This window comes from Eriocheir sinensis, chromosome 67 (assembly GCF_024679095.1).
Source record: "Eriocheir sinensis breed Jianghai 21 chromosome 67, ASM2467909v1, whole genome shotgun sequence".
NCBI lineage: Eukaryota > Metazoa > Arthropoda > Malacostraca > Decapoda > Varunidae > Eriocheir > Eriocheir sinensis.
In genome coordinates, this window is record NC_066575.1 from 4901611 (window position 1) to 4918524 (window position 16914).

At 42.7% G+C, this 16914-nt stretch overlaps 1 protein-coding gene across 6 annotated transcripts in view; it reads left to right on the forward strand.

The window, feature by feature from the left end:
• Positions 1 to 338: 338 nt before the first annotated feature.
• Positions 339 to 16914, forward strand: part of LOC126987966 (mucin-19-like) — a 207597-nt gene continuing 191021 nt past the window's right edge. The window contains exons 1-2 of one of the 6 annotated variants that reach the window (XM_050845640.1): positions 339 to 433; positions 1472 to 2069. The gene's annotated coding sequence lies outside the window, so the exon portion shown is untranslated. Of the gene's footprint in view, positions 581 to 1471; positions 2070 to 16914 lie in introns of all 6 variants that reach the window. The other 5 variants (XM_050845638.1, XM_050845646.1, XM_050845641.1 and 2 more) reach the window with 5 other exon arrangements.

Consider the following 16914-nt stretch of genomic DNA (forward strand, 5'->3'; position numbering starts at 1 on the left):
ATTCATAATTAAGTTAAGAAAGTTGAGGAAACCATATACGGGAATTCTCTTGTGTTTCCGGTGTTGCATTGAAAACCTAACCATTGTGGAGTGTAGAAGATTGAGTAGTTAGGTTCGGGCGATTACGAAGCCACTGTGCTGGACTGTAAAATTGGCTCTTAAACGCTTTCATTGAGTTATAGAGAAGATGTAACCGAAATTGATGTAGGTGGAAAAGTTAGAGACTTAGCGTACGGGGATCGGGGAAGGTGAACCGAGGTGGAGGAGACGGTGGTGATGGTGGAATCTGGAGGTGGGCAGCGAAGCCAGGAGAGGGCGAGGGTGGAGGGGTGGAAAGGTTGGAGGGGTGGAGGTGGCAGCGAGGAGGTGGCTGGGACGCGGGTGGCAGCAGTGCAGTCCGTCAGTTGGTGTGTGCGGTGACGGCTGCAAGGAGGTGCGTGGTGACCCTCCGCTCGGAACACACTGGTCAGGCAGGAGGAAAAGAAACAAAAAAACAAAAAGGAAAGGCGAAACACGGGAAAGTAACGATGCCAGTCACTTCTCGTTTGTGGTTGCGTCACGTCAGGTGTGTTTCGCGCAGGTGAAGAGCCGCGTCGAGGTGTTTGTACGAGGCCGAGGAGGAGAAGGAGGAGGACCCGTTTGTGGTGTGTGTGTGCGTGTGTGTGTGTGTGTATATGTGAGAGTGTGTGTGTGTGGACGGAGATTGAGGTTACAACTCCGTGGGGTCAGTACGTGTGATTCGGCCGGAAGGAAACAACAAGAGGTGACCGAAAATAACAAAAAGAACAACAACCTCAGCCCTGGAAAGCTGATCGGCAACAACAAAAAAAACCCACAACCTCACACCTGGAAAACTTGAGACACAGCAGGTGATCGAAAACAACAACAACAACAACAACAACAACAACCACACCCTTGGAAGACGACATTAAAACATTCCAAAAAACAACAACATAAACCAAAAGAAATACAAATAAATAAAGATGTCGTCCAGTAACAGTGACAAACATAATCACATCAACTTATTAAAGAGAGAAACCGCTATACTGAGAGAGAGATAAAGAGGAGAAACAAGCTGAAGGAAGGGAAATGGACGAAAGAGAAAAATAAATAATGAAAATCTATTATTGACAGTGATAAACATAAGCATATCAACTTACTAAAGAGAGAAACCGCTACTGAGAGAAAGAGATAGCAGAGGAACAAGCAGAAGGGAGGGAGGGAGTCGGAGCAGGAGGGTGCCAGCAGAGGACGAAGGCAGAGTATAGACAGGTGAGAGGGAGGGAGAGAGGGAGAGGGAGGGTGAAACGGAACCAGAGGAGGCGAGAGGCAGAGATGGTGGTAAACGTAAACACAGTGAGAGGGAAAGAGAAACACACTCGATTGTTGCAGTGACGAGAGAGAGAGAGAGAGAGAGAGAGAGAGAGAGAGAGAGAGAGATTGATGACTTTCCACTCGTTGCATTTATTAGCAGTGACAAAAAAGAATAATAAAAAAAAGGCTTACAGTGAAATAGTGATGCCTAACTAATACGAGTGATAATTAAAGAAACACTATACTATAAAAAAAGTGCAGAGAAGCGAAGAAAGTGAAAAAAAAAGCAAATCAAAGGAGCACATTTCTCATAAACAGTGAAAAGCAAAAGAGAGAAAAGAAAACAGTGAAAAAAGAAGGGAGAAATAGAGGAGACCAAAGAAGAAAAACGAACCTCATAAACAGTGAAAAAGAGGAGAAAGAAATATATAAAAAAAAAAAACTGAAGAGGAGAAAGAAAATAACAAAAAAAACAGTGAAAAAAAGGTGATAAAGAAAGAAAAAAAGAGAAAGTGAACAAAACAAAACAAAAGTGACAAAAAAGTTAGAGATATAAAGGAAAAAAAATAAAGAAAATAAAAAGGAGACAAAAAGTGGACGAAACAAAACAAAAAAAAGTGTCAAAATATAAAGATAAAAACTAAAAACAAAGAAAGGAAGAAAAGGAAGAGAGACGGAGAGGAGACACACCATGAGATCTTCCTCCTCCTCCTCCTCCTCCTCCGCCTCCTCCTCTCTCCCGTCATTCCCTCCAGGTTAGTGCCATCTCGTTAATTACCTGTAATGACACACCTTTCCTCGTCATCCTAACAACACGTATACCTCCTCCTCCTCCTCCTCCTCCTCCTCCTCCTCTTCCTCCTCCTCCGTCTCTCCTTTCCCTCACGCTGCACCACTAGGAGAAGGAAGAAGAAGAGGAGGAGGAGGAGGAGAAGGAGAATATTGAGAAAGAAGGGAATGATGAGGAAGAGGAAAAGGGGAAGGAGAAGGAAGAAGAGGAGGAGGAGAAGGGGACTATTGAGAAAGAAGGGAATGATGAGGAAGAGGAAAAGGGGAAGGTGGTTGAGGAGAAAGAGAAGGAGGAGAAGTAGAAGTAGTTGGAAGAGCAGGAGGAGGAGGAGAAGAAAGGAAGATGGAAAAGAAGGAGGAATAGAAGAGGAGTATAGAAGGGGAAGGTAGAGGAGGAGGAGGAGGAGGAGGAGGAGGAAAGAGAGACGGATTAAGCAAGATAGCATTATAGACAATCTTGATAATCGGTAAACACTCTCTCTCTCTCTCTCTCTCTCTCTCTCTCTCTCTCTCTCTCTCTCTCTCTCTCTCTCTCTCTCTCTCTCTCTCTCTCTCTCTCTCTCTCTCTCAAGGATTCGAACTCTCCTTTTTTTTTTTTTCATGGTGCGATTCGATTTTGTTTCTCAGCGCCGCGCATTTTACAGCTACAACAATTTAGGTCGAGGCGTAGATGGGACGTGATGTATCTTCTGGGCCATTTTTTTTTGCATCTCTCTCTCTCTCTCTCTCTCTCTCTCTCTCTCTCTCTCTCTCTCTCTCTCTCTCTCTCTCTCTCTCTCTCTCTCTCTCTCTCTCTCTCTCTCTCTCTCTCTCTCTCCTCCCTCCTTCCTCCTCTTCTCTCCCTCCCTCCTCCTCTTCTCTCCCTCCCTCCCTCACTCCCTCCCTCCTTCTTTCTAGACTGGTCAGGTGTGCAACAAGTTGGAGGAGGAGGAAGGGACGGAGGAAAAATAGAATGACGAGGAGATGGAAGAGGGAGAGGAGGGAGGAGGGAGGAAGAGGAAGATGAAGAGGTGATTGGAGGAGGGGGAGAAGGAGAAGGAGGAGGGAGAGAAAGAAGAAGGGAGAAGAGTAGTGGAAAGGGGATAAAGAGGAGTTGAAAAAGGGAAGAAGAGAGGAAGGAATTGAAGGAGGAGATTCAGAGAGAGAGAGAGAGAGAGAGAGAGAGAGAGAGAGAGAGAGAGAGAGAGAGAGAGAGAGAAAGAGACCGTCCACCTGTGATGCTATATGCAGGTAAGCAGATGAAAAAAAAAAACACCTACTCCTTCATGATTAACCTTTTGCTCAGGGATTCCCGCCGCGGTGTGTTGCAATAGGAAAAGATGTACCCGCCTCACAGCTGGTACTATACTGATCTACTGCTGCTCCTACTGCTACTACTACTACCACTACTACCTGTTGCTGTTGTTGTTGCTGTTGTTCTTTTGGTTGTTGCTACGATGGTTGTTGATATAATTTTGGTTGTTGTTGTTGGTGGTGGTGTGGGTGGGGATAGAGATTGTTGTTGTTGTTGTTGTAATGTCAGTAATAAAAGTAGTAGTAGTAGTAGTAGTAATAGTAGTAGTAGTAGTAGTAATAGTAGTAGTAGTAGATATAGTTGTTGATTTGCTGTTTGTTGTTTTTATCGTTACTATATTAAATTTTGTAATCATTTTTGTGGTTGTGGTTGTAGTTCTTTTTGTCCTTGTGGTTATACTTTTTTGTAGTAGTAGTAGTAGTAGTAGTAGTAGTAGTAGTAGTAGTAGTAGTTTTGTTGTTATTATATAGTTGTGATAAGTGTTGCCTTTGTTGATGTTTTGATTGTTGTTATTGTTTCTGTTCTAATTGTTGTTGTTGTGATTGATGTTGCTCTTCTCCTTTTACAACAACAACAACAACAACAACATTTTCTCTTCCTTTTTTTTTCTGTCGCTGTCCTTCTGTCTCTCTTATTTATTGCTTTCTTCTTTTCATTATCCTCTTAAGTGCTCCGCCCCGTTTTCTTTCTTCAACTTTATTTACTCCTTTTATTTCATATCTTAATTTTCCTTCTTAGTGATCTCTCCCAATTTCTTTCTTTCTCCTTTCACTCTTTCTTTCTTTTTCTCTATTTCTTTCTTTCTTCAACTTCATTTACCCTTGGAAGGAAGACTGGCATACTCATTCTCCCTTCATCTGCGTTAGAGTAATGTGAAGGGAGGGAGGGAGGGAGGGAGGGAGAAACAGGATGGAGAGGGAGAGAGAGAGAGAGAGAGAGAGAGACAGAAAGGGGAGTACAGAGAGTCATACTAGGTTGGGAGGTTGGGGAGAAGAGAAGTGAGGGAGGGAGAGACAGAAGGGAGGAGGAGAGAGAAAGACAGGGACATAGAGATTCATACTAGGGGATAAGAATGGGAAGGGAGATAGGGAGATAGGTGAAAAGGGGACAGGGAGAGAAAGACCACGAAGACTCATAAGCTGGAAGGTGACTGAGTAAGGGCGTAAGTGAAGAAGGGAGAGGAGGAGCTAATAGAAGGATGGAAGGGAGAGAGATGAGAGGGTGAGGGTACGAAGATGAGGAAGGGAAGAAGAAGGCAAGGAGTGAGGGACTTTTGCCCAGGGGATAACGTGGCTTATTACGTGGACAATAGGTGATGAGGGGGAGGGGGGGGAGAGGGGAGGGAAGGAGAGATGGAGGGAGAACAGGAGTGCAGGTGGAGGAGTGCCAGTTAGGAGGGGAGGAAGAATAGGAGAGGTAGGAAGGGGTGGAGAGAAAAAGAGGTGCATGGAAGGAGGAAAGGAGGGACAGAGGTGTGGAGGAAGGGGTGGAGGGATGCAAGGAAGAAGTGGAGAGAGGGAGAGATGTATAGAGGGAAGGATGGAGAGATAAGATTGAGAGAGAGAGAGAGAGAGAGAGAGAGAGAGAGAGAGAGAGAGAGAGAGAGAGAGAGAGAGAGAGAGAGAGAGAGAGAGAGAGAGAGAGAGAGAAAGGAGGAGAGGTTCGTAAAGGGACGGGAGGGGTGGAGGGACGGCAGAAAAGGAGGGAATGATGGAGAGGAGGAGAAAAGTGGAGGAAAGGTCTGTGGAAAAGGTCAAATTGTAATACTTTAGCTGTTATTATCCGTGTTTTTGCCTCTGCTGCATCCACGTCTTGTTGTTGTTGTTGTTGTTGTTGGTGGTGGTGGTGGTGGTGGTGGTGGTGGTGTTTTCTTTATCATATCCTTTATTTAGCTCTATTTTCTTTGCCTTCTGTTCTTTCCTTTATCTTTACTTCGTTCTTCTATTCCACTTCTCATGTTTTTTTTTCTTATGTTATTTTTTTATGTTATTTCCTTTGCTGTCAAGTGTGTCATCTCGTCTATTTCTTCTTATAGTTCTTCTTTTGTGTTCTTCTTCCTCTGTTCTTTCCTTCACTGGTTTACTTTCATCCATTTTTTTCTTCTGTTTCTTCTTCTTTTTTGTTTTACGCTATTTTCCCTTCACTGTTTTCACGTCATCCAATTCTTCTTCTCCTCTACTTCTACGTTCTTCCCTTGTGTGCTTTCCTTATCTAGGTATCTGTACTTCTTTCATATATTTTATCATCAATTGTAATGGCGTATTAGTCTTCTTTATTTGGTTTATTTTTTTTATCTTTTACTATATTTGTTTGTATTTATATGTGTCTGTGAGCTCCCTCTTACTGACAGTCTTCTACCTCTTAAATCCCGCCGCCATGTTGCCTCTCTTTCTATCTTCTATGGATATTTTCACGCTGACTGCTATTCTGAGCTTGTTAACTGCCTGCCTCCTCCCTCCTCCCGCGGCCCCACTTCACACGATTTTCTACTCTAGTTCATCCTTATATATATACTGTTCAAACCCCTTATGCAAGAGTTAACCAGCATCTTCATTCTTTCATCCCCTACACTGGTAAATTCCACCCGAAATTGACCTCCCTTTTGGCCAATCTTCACTTTTCTCTTTTATAGGAGCAGCGATTAACCGGCTTTTTTTTCTACACTTTCTTTTTGTTGCCCTTGAGCCGCTTCCCTTACTGTAAAAAAGTATATATGTAGTTGTTTTTTGCTTTGAATGCTTGTCGGTCTGTCTGCCGGTTACCAATCTACTTCTTCCTATAGTTTTTAGGCTTCAAAACGCTACGAATGAACTTTATCGGAGGGCGAAAAGAAGTTAAGAAGCCGCCAGTGATATTTGAGTTGGCAATACCTTGACATCGCATAGTGAAGCTGGGTTTAGCAATACGGCCGTGAGTGTTTCTTTTACAATCTGCTCACCTTAACCCGTTCGCTGCGATTGGCACGGATTTGGCCTTCCCTGGTAGCCTGGTAACATATAGTCCCAGGTCTTTCTCTGCCTCTGTGGTGGATAGTGGAGTGTTTCCCATGTTGTATTGGTGTGCTGGATATCCCCTCCCATGGTGCAGGACTTTACATTTTTCTTCATTGAATTGTAACAGCCACTTTTTGCTCATTCCTGTAGCTTGGTGAGGTCTAACTGTAGGACACCCGCATTCAAGGGGTTAACCTGCACCTCACCTTACTCAATCTACCTTTGTCTACCTTTACCTGTGACCTCTACATCATCACCACCACACCTGTATACTCTTCCTTCTCCACCATCACCACTATATCACATTGGTTCTCTCTAGTCCTCTACCACCACCACCTCCACCACCACCACCACCACCACCACCTCCACCACCACCTGTCATTTACCTGCATGCACCTCCTCATCTTCACCCCCTCAGGCGCTTCTTCCTCCAATCAGGGACAATTTTAAACCTCCCTCCCTCCCTCCCTCTACTTCCTCCTCCTCTTCCCCTCGTCTTCTCCCTCTCTCTCTCTCTCTCTTCTTCTCTCATATCGTCATTTCTTCCCTCTGTCTTTTTTTCTCCCCTTTTCCCTCCCCTCTTCTCTCTTCCTCCTCCTTCTTCTTCCCTCATTTTTCTTTCTCCTTCCCTCCCACTCTTCTATCCTCTCCTCCTCCTCCTCTTTACCTTCTCGTCTCTTCATTTCTCCCCTCTTTCTCTTTACTCTCTCCTCTTCGCCCTCCCTGCTCCTCTTCTCTTCTTCTCCCATCTTCTCTATACCTCCTTGTCTTTCTTCATCTCTTCCATCTCCCTTTTTACTCTCCTATTTATCATTCACTCTTCTCTCCCTCCTTCCTTCATTGTTTTTTTTTCTTCTTTTCTCTCCCTCCCCTTTCCCTCCCCTCTTTTGGTTGTATTTTCTCCTCCATTTCCTTCCCTACTTCCCTCATTCTTGTGTTTTCTCTCTCCCTCTCTCTCTTTTCCCTTCTCCCTTTCCCCTCACTTTTATCAACCCTCCCCACACGTTCTTTCTTCTCTCTTCCTTTCTCTCCTTTCCTCCTTCCTGTGTTCCTCTCCCTCCCCTCCCATTCCTCCATCTTTCCTCCCCCCTCCTCTTCTCCCCTTCTTTCATTCTTGCGTTCTTACCTCCCTCCCTCCTCTCTCTCACCCTCTTCTTCCCTCTCGCATTCCCTATCTCTACCTCTTCCCTCTACCTTCCCCTCTTCTCTCCCCTCCCTCTCCTCTCCCCTCCTGTTCACCCATCCCTGTAGGCACACCCCAGAGGCAGGTAGTTGAACCGGAGGGAAAGCCCGAGTGGAGGAGGAGGAGGAGGAGGAGGAGGAGGAGGAGGAGGAGATGTAGATGCAATGTTAGGTTGAGGGAGGTAGAGGAGGAGGAGGAGGAGATGTAGAGGCAATGTTAGGTTGAGGGAGGTAGAGGAGGAGGAGGAGAAGGATGTGATGTAGAGGCAATGTTAGGTAGAGGAGGAGGAGGAGGAGGAGGAGGATAAGAAGAAAAGAGGAGGAGGTGGAGCAAAAAGGGAGGAAGAGAGAGTTGGTGATTAGAAAGGTGAAGGAGGAAGGAAAAGAAATGGGAGGAGGAGGAGGAGGAGGAGAAGGAGGAGGAGGAGGAGAAATAGAAGAAGAACGAGATTGAAAATAAGGTAGAGGGAAAAAAGAAGAGAAATTAGGGGACTGGAAATGTAAAAAAAAAAAAGTGGAGAAAAAAGTAGAGGAGGAGGAGGAGGAGGAGGAGGAGGAAGAGGAGGAGGAGGAGAAGGTAAACGAGATGTAAAATAAGGAAGAAGAATGAAGGAGCGAAAGTAGAGGATTGGAAAGGTAAAGATGGAAGGGAAGAGGAAGAGGAGGAGGAGGAGGAGGAGGAGGAGGAGGAGAAGAAGGAGGAGGAGGAGGAGACCGAGGAGGAAAATGAGATGAAAAATAAGGAAGAAGAATAAAGGAGCGAAAGTAGAGGATTGGAAAGGTAAAGATGGAAGGGAAGAGGCAGAGGAGGAGGAGGAGGAGGAGGAGGAGGAGGAGAAGGAGGAGGAGGAGGAGACCGAGGAGGAAAATGAGATGAAAAATAAGGAAGAAGAATAAAGGAGCGAAAGTAGAGGATTGGAAAGGTAAAGATGGAAGGGAAGAGGCAGAGGAGGAGGAGGAGGAGGAGGAGGAGGAGGAGGAGGAGGAGGAGGAGGAGGAGACACGGGCACCCGGTTATCATTACGGTATGCCTTAATGGCCACTCCTTTTCGGGCAGGGAATGCTACTAGTGACATGTAATGGATGGGTGCTGTTGTTGTTGTTGTTGTGGTTGTGGTTGTGGTGGTGGTTGTGGTTGTTTATTTCTTCGTTGGTTTGTCTTTGTATAATTGTTGTTCTTGTTGTTCTTTTTCCATTTTTATTTTTGATATTTATTTTTTTCATTTGTTTGTAATTGTTGCTGTTGTTATTTGCGAAAAGGAGAATGGTAGTAGTAGTAGTAGTAGTAGTAGTAGTAGTAGTAGTAGTAGTAACGGTAGCAGTATAGGTGTAGTCATAGTTGTCGTTGTAGCAGTAGTAGTAGTAGTAGTAGAAGAAGAAGAAGAAAAAGAAGAAGAAGAAGAAGATGAAGAAAAGTAGCATTATTCATAGTTGTAGTAGTAATAGCAACAGTAGCAGTAGCATCAGGTGTAGTCATAGTAGTAGTAGTAGTAGTAGTAGTAGTAGCAACAGTAGTAATAGCAGCCGTAGTAGTAGAGGCAAAACAACCCACAACTCACCCCGGCCTAACTAACATCCGTCACACGCTGGCAACAACATGACCATTGCCCCACATCACACGATATCACACCCCGTCGCTGCAGCCGCCCGGAGACATAAACAACCGCTTTTTGCAGGCACGCCTTCACTATTTCCCTTTTATTGCTTAGCGACCGCGGCAATGAAGCGTGGATGCGTTTTTGTCCCGCGCCGGAAGCTGAGATTGACCGACCGAGTGAGTGAGTGAGATCTTGCTGCCATGGCGGAAGCGATCGATTAGAAGACTGATATTGGTGTTGGTACGAGTGTTATTAAGCCACTGGTTGTTATTTCTTACGTGTTATTGGGGTAGAGATTGTGTTTTTAGGTGTTGTAAGTTAGTGTCGCTCTGAGGCTGAGATTGAGCGAGTGAGTGAGTGAGATCTCGCTGTCATGGCGGAAGCGATCGATTTGAAGAATGATATTAGTGTTGGTATGAGTGTTATTAAACCATTAGTTGTTATTTGTTACGTGTTATTGGGGTAGAGATTGTGTTTTTAGATGTTGTAAGTTAGTGTCGCTCTGAGGGTTATTAATGCATTGTTTAATCAGGTATATTGTGTTTGTGTTACATAAGAATATAAGAACATAAGAACGTAAGGAGTCTGCAAGTCTTACTTTTTTCCTAACTCCTCCCGACCTTCTTTTGTTTAACTCCTCTTGACCTAATTTCACTTAACTTCTCTCGTTCGTATTTTTCACTCCTCTCGTCCTCTTTCTTCCACTTCCCTCATTCTTCTTTTTCTAACTCCTCCCATTCTCCTTTGTTGCACTTCTTTTATTTAACTCTTGTCCGCCTTTCATTAACTTCTCTCGTTCTTATATTTTACTCCTCTCGTCCTCTTTCTTCCACTCCTCTCATTCTTCTTTTTTAAATCCTCCCATCCTCCTATGTTGCACTTCTTCTTTTATTTAACTCTTGTCCGCATTTCATTTAACTTCTCTCGTTCTTATTTTTCACTCCTCGCGTCCTCTTTCCTCAACTTCTCTCATTCTTCTTTTTTTAAATCCTCCCATACTCCTATGTTGCACTCCTTTTATTTAACTCTTGTCCGCCTTTCATTGAACTTCTCTCGTTCTCATTTTTCACTCCTCTCGTTCTCTTTCTTCCACTTCCCTCATTCTTCTTTTTCTAACTCTTCCCATCCTCCTTTTGTGCACTCCTTCTCTTATTTAACTCTTGTCCTCATTTAATTTTACTCCTCTCGTTCTTATTTTTTACTCCTCGTCCTCCCTTTTCCACTCCTCTCATTCTTTTGTTTTTTTGACTCCTCCCATCCTCTTTTTTGCACTCCTTCCGTACTTCTTCTATGGGAGGTGCGGCCTGCCAAGGTTAATGGGTCACCTGTTGGAAGGTAGAGAGGCGGAGATGTCAAGTGTTTGTTTCTGTAAAATTGATGTCTTATGCCACTGCTCAGCTTTCGCAATAGTGTAGTTTGTGCTAATTGGAATGGGCATACAAATCACCCAGCATATTCCAGCCGTTTAAAGTCTCGGTGATGCGTACAAATTGGCGAAGCAACTACCCACCAATGTGTACGGGCGGGTGACTTCGGGACCTCAAGGCTCAGCGAGGGGAGGAAGATCTTGCACCGCTCGACCTTGGCCGCGATACACTTGGAAATGTCTCGCTTCCACCCCCCCCTCCCCCCCTCTCACACACACACTCTCTCTCTCTCTCTCTCTCTCTCTCTCTCTCTCTCTCTCTCTCTCTCTCTCTCTCTCTCTCTCTCTCTCTCTCTCTCTCTCTCCTTTCTTTCTTTCTCTTTTCTTTATTTCTATAATTTTATTTCCTTGTTTCTTTTTCATTCATTTTTTCTATCTTTATTTATTTTCTTTTTTTTTCTTTTTCTTTCATTCTTCTTTTTCTTTCATTTTTCTTTCATTTTTTCTTTTCTTTCTTTCATTCTTCTCTCTCTCTCTCTCTCTCTCTCTCTCTCTCTCTCTCTCTCTCTCTCTCTCTCTCTCTCTCTCTCTCTCTCTCGTTTCTTTTTTCTTTCTTTTTCTCATTTTTCTTTCATTTTCCTGTCATTTTTTTCTTTCTGCCTTTCTTTCTTTGCTCTTTTTCTTTTCTTTCTTTTTCTTTCATATTTTCTTTTTTTCATTTTTCTCTTTCTATCTTTCTTTCTTTCTTTCTTTCCTTTTCTCTCTCTCTCTCTCTCTCTCTCTCTCTCTCTCTCTCTCTCTCTCTCTCTCTCAGTTGGATATTGTCGTAGGTTTCTTTTCTTTATTTCTTCCTTATGGTGTGTGATGAGCCTGAACTGTATCATATTGCTCTTGTCGTTATTTTTTGTTGTTTTGGGTGGTGATAATGGTGTTGTTATTGTTGTTGTTGTTGTTGATGGTGGTGGTTTTGGTGGGAGAAGATGATGGTGAAGTCCCTAAAAATATCTTCGTTTATCTTATTTTCTTTCACTGGGTCTTACTTTTTTGTGTGTCAGCTTTGATTTTAATGAGGTACTTACTTAAATATGTATGAATTAGTATCCTTCACCTTCACCCCTTCACACACACGCACACAAACACACTAACACACACTCTCTCACCTTAACAAACACACAGCCTCTCTCTCCCCCCTCCACCCACCCACACACACACACACACACATGCAGACTCCTCATAGACTCATAAACAATCACCCCCTCCCCTCCACCCCCCTCACAACACCCCACACCGTACCCCCCCCCCCCCCCAACGAAAGCAAGCAGACCTCACCCCCTCCTTCGCCTGGCACACTAAACAGCACTGAGGACCTTGACGCCGCTAGAGTTTTCCTGAGGCCTGCCAAGGTTAACTAGAGAGGCGGAGATGTCAAGTGTTTGTTTCTGTTTGTGGTTTAAGGTTTGTTTGAAGGTAGAGAGGCCGGTGGTGTTGTTGAGTTCGTTTCGCGTTGTTTGTTTGTTTGTGTGTGTGTGTGTGTGTGTGTGTGTGTGTGTGTGTGTGTGTGTGTGTGTGTGTGTGTGTGTGTGTGTGTGTGTGTGTGTTGGTGTTATGAGTTTGTTTGTAATTTTTCTCTGCTTCTCTGTCTCTTCCGTCTCTTTTTTTTCTTTCTTCATCCTCTTTCTTTTGCTTACTTCTTTATTTCAACTTTTTTCTTGTTCTTGTTCTTTATCTGGTTATATGTTTTTCTTATGTTCCTCCTCCTCCTCTTCCCTCACCTCCTCCTCATCATACTTGCTCTTCTTTTTATGTTCTTCCTCTTACTTATAATACTCTTTCCAATTCTCATCTTCTAATAAACTCATACAATCATCACTCATTCACTCATCTTTCCACATTCCCATTAATACATTCATTTACCCCATTCAATATTTTTTTTATGTATTAACCACTTTATATATTATCCACATTGCTTCTATCACCTTTACCGTTAGAGAGAGAAGGGGAAAAGGCATAATGTTCTTTTCTACCTCACCTAAACTCGTTCTGTCCATTCCTGCTTCCTCGCCTACTCCATTTCGTTCCCCATTTCACGTTCATGCTTACTCCATCGCCTTCACCTTCTCGTATACGCGGCTGGTGACATTACTTACTACGAACTGGTGGTGCGTCAATGTCACTGGGTCTCTCTGGTTTTGCTTCCTGTGACGCGACCTTCCGCTCCACACCGATGTAGAGAATGTTAATAAGTTACAGGAAATATGAGTTAAAAGTGTTTATTTATTTATTTATATGTTTGTTTATTTTCGTGTTTGTGTGTTTATTTGTTTGTTTGTTTGTGTGTGTTTGTGTGTATGTGCAGGAGAAGAAGAAGAAGAAGGAGGAAAAAGAAGAAGAAGAACAACAACAACAACACCAGAGAGAGAGAGAGAGAGAGAGAGAGAGAGAGAGAGAGAGAGAGAGAGAGAGAGAGAGAGAGAGAGAGAGTCAAAAAAGCGAAATCTGGCTCAGTTCTTTGGAAATATAACATGTTTTCACTTTTTTATCTTTTTTCTGTTATTACTTGCAACGTTCGGCATTTCCCTGCGACCGTCGTGTTTGTCAAGGGTGTTCTGTAGCGCGTCCAGTCTTCATAGCAAAGGATCCGGCACTCTGCGGCAAGATTAGATCCTCCTCGTACGAAATGAACCCTTTCTTTCTTTCTTTTTTTTTTTACAGTATAGGAAACTGTTCAAGGGCAAAAAAGAAGGGAAACAATAATAAAAAAAAGCCCGCTACTCACTTTTGATTTTTTTATATTTTTTTTACGTCTTCGCCTATAGCGCCGGTAGGTTTGTTTGAGGGCCCTGGATGGTCGTCGGCCCCAGCTCATCATGGCGCAGGCAAGTGTATATAGTGGCGCCATCTTCTCCTACAAAAGAGTCAGGAGGAGTGGCCGAAAGATAGGTCAATTTACTGATACCCCATTCTTATTTTCTATGATTGTTGAGACTTCTAAGATTCTGTAATTAAATTTAAGGACGATGAATATATATTGACATCTATAATCGTCTTGAAAATTATATAATCTCCATTTGCTAATACCCCATTCTTATTTCTTATGATTATTGAGACTTCTAACGTCCTGTAATTAAATTTAAGGACTAAATATATATTGATATCTATAATCGTCTTACAAATTATATAATCTCATTTTGCTGATATCACATTCTTATTTTCTTATGATCGCTGAGTCGTTTTTAAGTTTCTGGAATTAACTTTATAGACTGTATAAAAAGATCGTATATAAGGATCCGACTCTCTGCAGCAAGATTAGATCCTCCTCGTAAGAACTGAACCCTCTATACTAATACCACATTCTTATTTTTATGCTTGTTGAGTCGTCTTTTTACGGTACCATAATTAGTTTTCAAGACGGAATTTATAATGAGATCTATAATCCTCTTGTAAATTATGGAATCACCCTTTTACTGATATCCCATTCCTATTTTTGTGATTGTTGAGCCGTTTTTTTACGGTACCATAATTAGTTTTCAAGACGGAATTTATAATGAGATCTATAATCCTCTTGTAAATTATGGAATCACCCTTTTACTGATATCCCATTCTTATTTTTTGTGATTGTTGAGCCGTTCTTGAGTTATTTTCAAAGATTGTGAATTTATAATAGTCTCTAATCCTCTTGAAAATTATATAATCACTTTTGAAACTTTTAATTATATTTCTAAAGGTCAAACCGCATTCAAGACGATCCAATTCCCCTCTTGTGGTATATATGCTGATAAGGCCTCGAATACGTGTTTTTTTTATACTCAAGCACCGTAAATTACATAGTGACTTTAAGAACCATTTAATGCTGTTTAGAAAGATTAAACAGCATTCAAAACAATTCAGTTATCTTTCTTTTCTCATTGCATATTGATAAAACCTCAAATAAAAAAACATAAATCACATAATCACGTTGAAACCCTTTAATTATGTTCATCACTATCGATCGCATTGAAGACAGTCCAATCCCTTTCTTGTGACATTCTGATACGGCCTTGAACACGCTTTTTTTCTTCTTGTATTCAAACACTGCAAATCAAACTAGTCCTTCTTTCCAACCCTCGCTTGCAAAGACATTCCAATCCTCTCTATGATGCCCTGATTCTTCACTAAGACAACCTAACTCTCCGTCAAGGCATCGAGTCGTGTTTGTGGGCTCCCTTGCTTGCTCCAGTCCCTCCATCACGCCCCGCCCCGCTCTCCCTCCAGATACTGTCTCCGGGGGTGGACGGGAAGGGACAGGAGGGGCAAGGGTGTGTGTGTGTGTAAGAGGTGGGAGGGAAGAGGGTGTGTGTCTAGGGGGGAGGGGCGGAGGGAGTGTGTGTATGTGTGTGTGTGTGTGTGTGTGTGTGTGTGTGTGTGTGTGTGTGTGTGTGCAAGTAAAGGTTAAGGTGCCCCACATTCCTCTAGGACAGACTGTGTGTGTGTGTGTGTGTGTGTGTGTGTGTGTGTGTGTGTGTACGGATGGATGTAGGTGTGCATGTGTGTATATGTGTATGTGTGAAATTAATGAAGTGTTTGAGTGTCTGTTAATTAGCATGCCTCATCTGTGCGTGTGTGTGTGTGTGTGTGTGTGTGTGTGTGTGTGTGTGTGTGTGTGTGTGTGTGCGCGCGCGCTCTTAAGCAAGGTCATGGCTTCCAGGCATATAACCACGCCTGCCTTACTCTCTCTCTCTCTCTCTCTCTCTCTCTCTCTCTCTCTCTCTCTCTCTCTCTCTCTCTCTCTCTCTCTCTCTCTCTCTCTCTCTCTCTCTCTCTCTCTCTCTCTCTCTCTCTCTCTCTCTCTCTCTCTCTCTCACACACCACAGAAGAGAGAGAGAGAGAGAGAGAGAGAGAGAGAGAGAGAGAGAGAGAGAGAGAGAGAGAGAGTATTTTCATTATTTCTAGAAGTCCATTCGTCACATCCTTTCCAACGTGTCCATCCTCCTTCGTTCCGTACTTTTCCTCACTTCCTTTCCTTTCTTCTCTTTTTCTTTCCTAGTCTTGGACGGTGGTGATATATTTTTCCATTCTCTATGATATTTTCCTTGTTTATATATGCTTGTTTTGTCTCTGCTTTCTCTCTCTCTCTCTCTCTCTCTCTCTCTCTCTCTCTCTCTCTCTCTCTCTCTCTCTCCTCCTCTCCCCCTTCCTCTCCTTCCACCCTATTCCTCTTGTCCTCATTTCCTGTTCTATACTTGTTTCATTCTTTTTTCTGATGTTCTTCTTTTATAGTTTTCTTGTGTTTCTGGTTTCCTTTATCCGTTTCCCGTTTCCTGTTTTCCTAACCTTTCGTTTCCGTTCATGAGACAGATAGAGAAATAGATAAATAGATACAGAGATTGAGAGAAAGACAGACAGGCAGACAGAGAGACAGATAGACAGGTAGAAAGAATGAAAAAAAGAGAAAAGAAAGAATGAATGAATGAATGAAAGAAAAAAATATAAAAATAAAGAAAGAAAGATCAGCACAAACAGACATAGACACAGACAGACACATTTAAATACAAACAGAAATTTAAATAAACAAACATAAACTGCCTACTTACTTATACGAGAGAGAGAGAGAGAGAGAGAGAGAGGTCATTGGGATGCTGCACCTGAGGAGTTAATTAGCACACAGGTGAAGGACAGTTGAACAGATTTATCACAAGACATCAGGGTCGCCTCCGCTTTCCTTCCTCTCTTCCTTCCTTCCTTCCTTCCTTCCTTCCTTCCTTCCTTCCTTATCATTGTTGTTATTACTTATTTCTTTATGTGTTTGTTTATATCTTTTCTCTCCTTCTTTTTCTCTCTCTTCCTTCTCCATCACTCCGCTTACCTTCTTCCCTTCTTTCCTTCCTTCCTTCCTTCCTTCCTTCCTTCCTTCCTTCCTTCCTTATCATTGTTGTTATTACTTATTTCTTTATGTGTTTGTTTATATCTTTTCTCTCCTTTTTCTCTCTCTTCCTCCTCCATCACTTTTCCTTCTTCTCTCTTCTCTTCCTCTTCCTTTTCCTTTGCTTTCTTTCCCTATTTATTCGTTCTTTCATTAATAGTTCTCTTATAATGTCTCCTTTTTACTTCCTTTCTCTCTTTCTCCGTCTTTTCTCCTTCTCCTCTCCTCCACTTTCCTTCTTCTCCTTTTTCCTTCCTTCTTTCCTTATTAACTTATTTATGATTGCTTTTTTTTTTTGTTTTATTACTAATTTCCTATTTCCCCTTCTCTCCTTCTTTTCTTCCTCCTCCATTTTCCTTCCTCTCTTCTTTCCTTCCTTCCTTCCTTCCTTATTAATTTGTATATGAATGCTCTTCTTACTTCATTTACTTCTCATTCACTTATTCCTCTTCTTTCCTCCTCCTCTTCCTCCTCTTTCC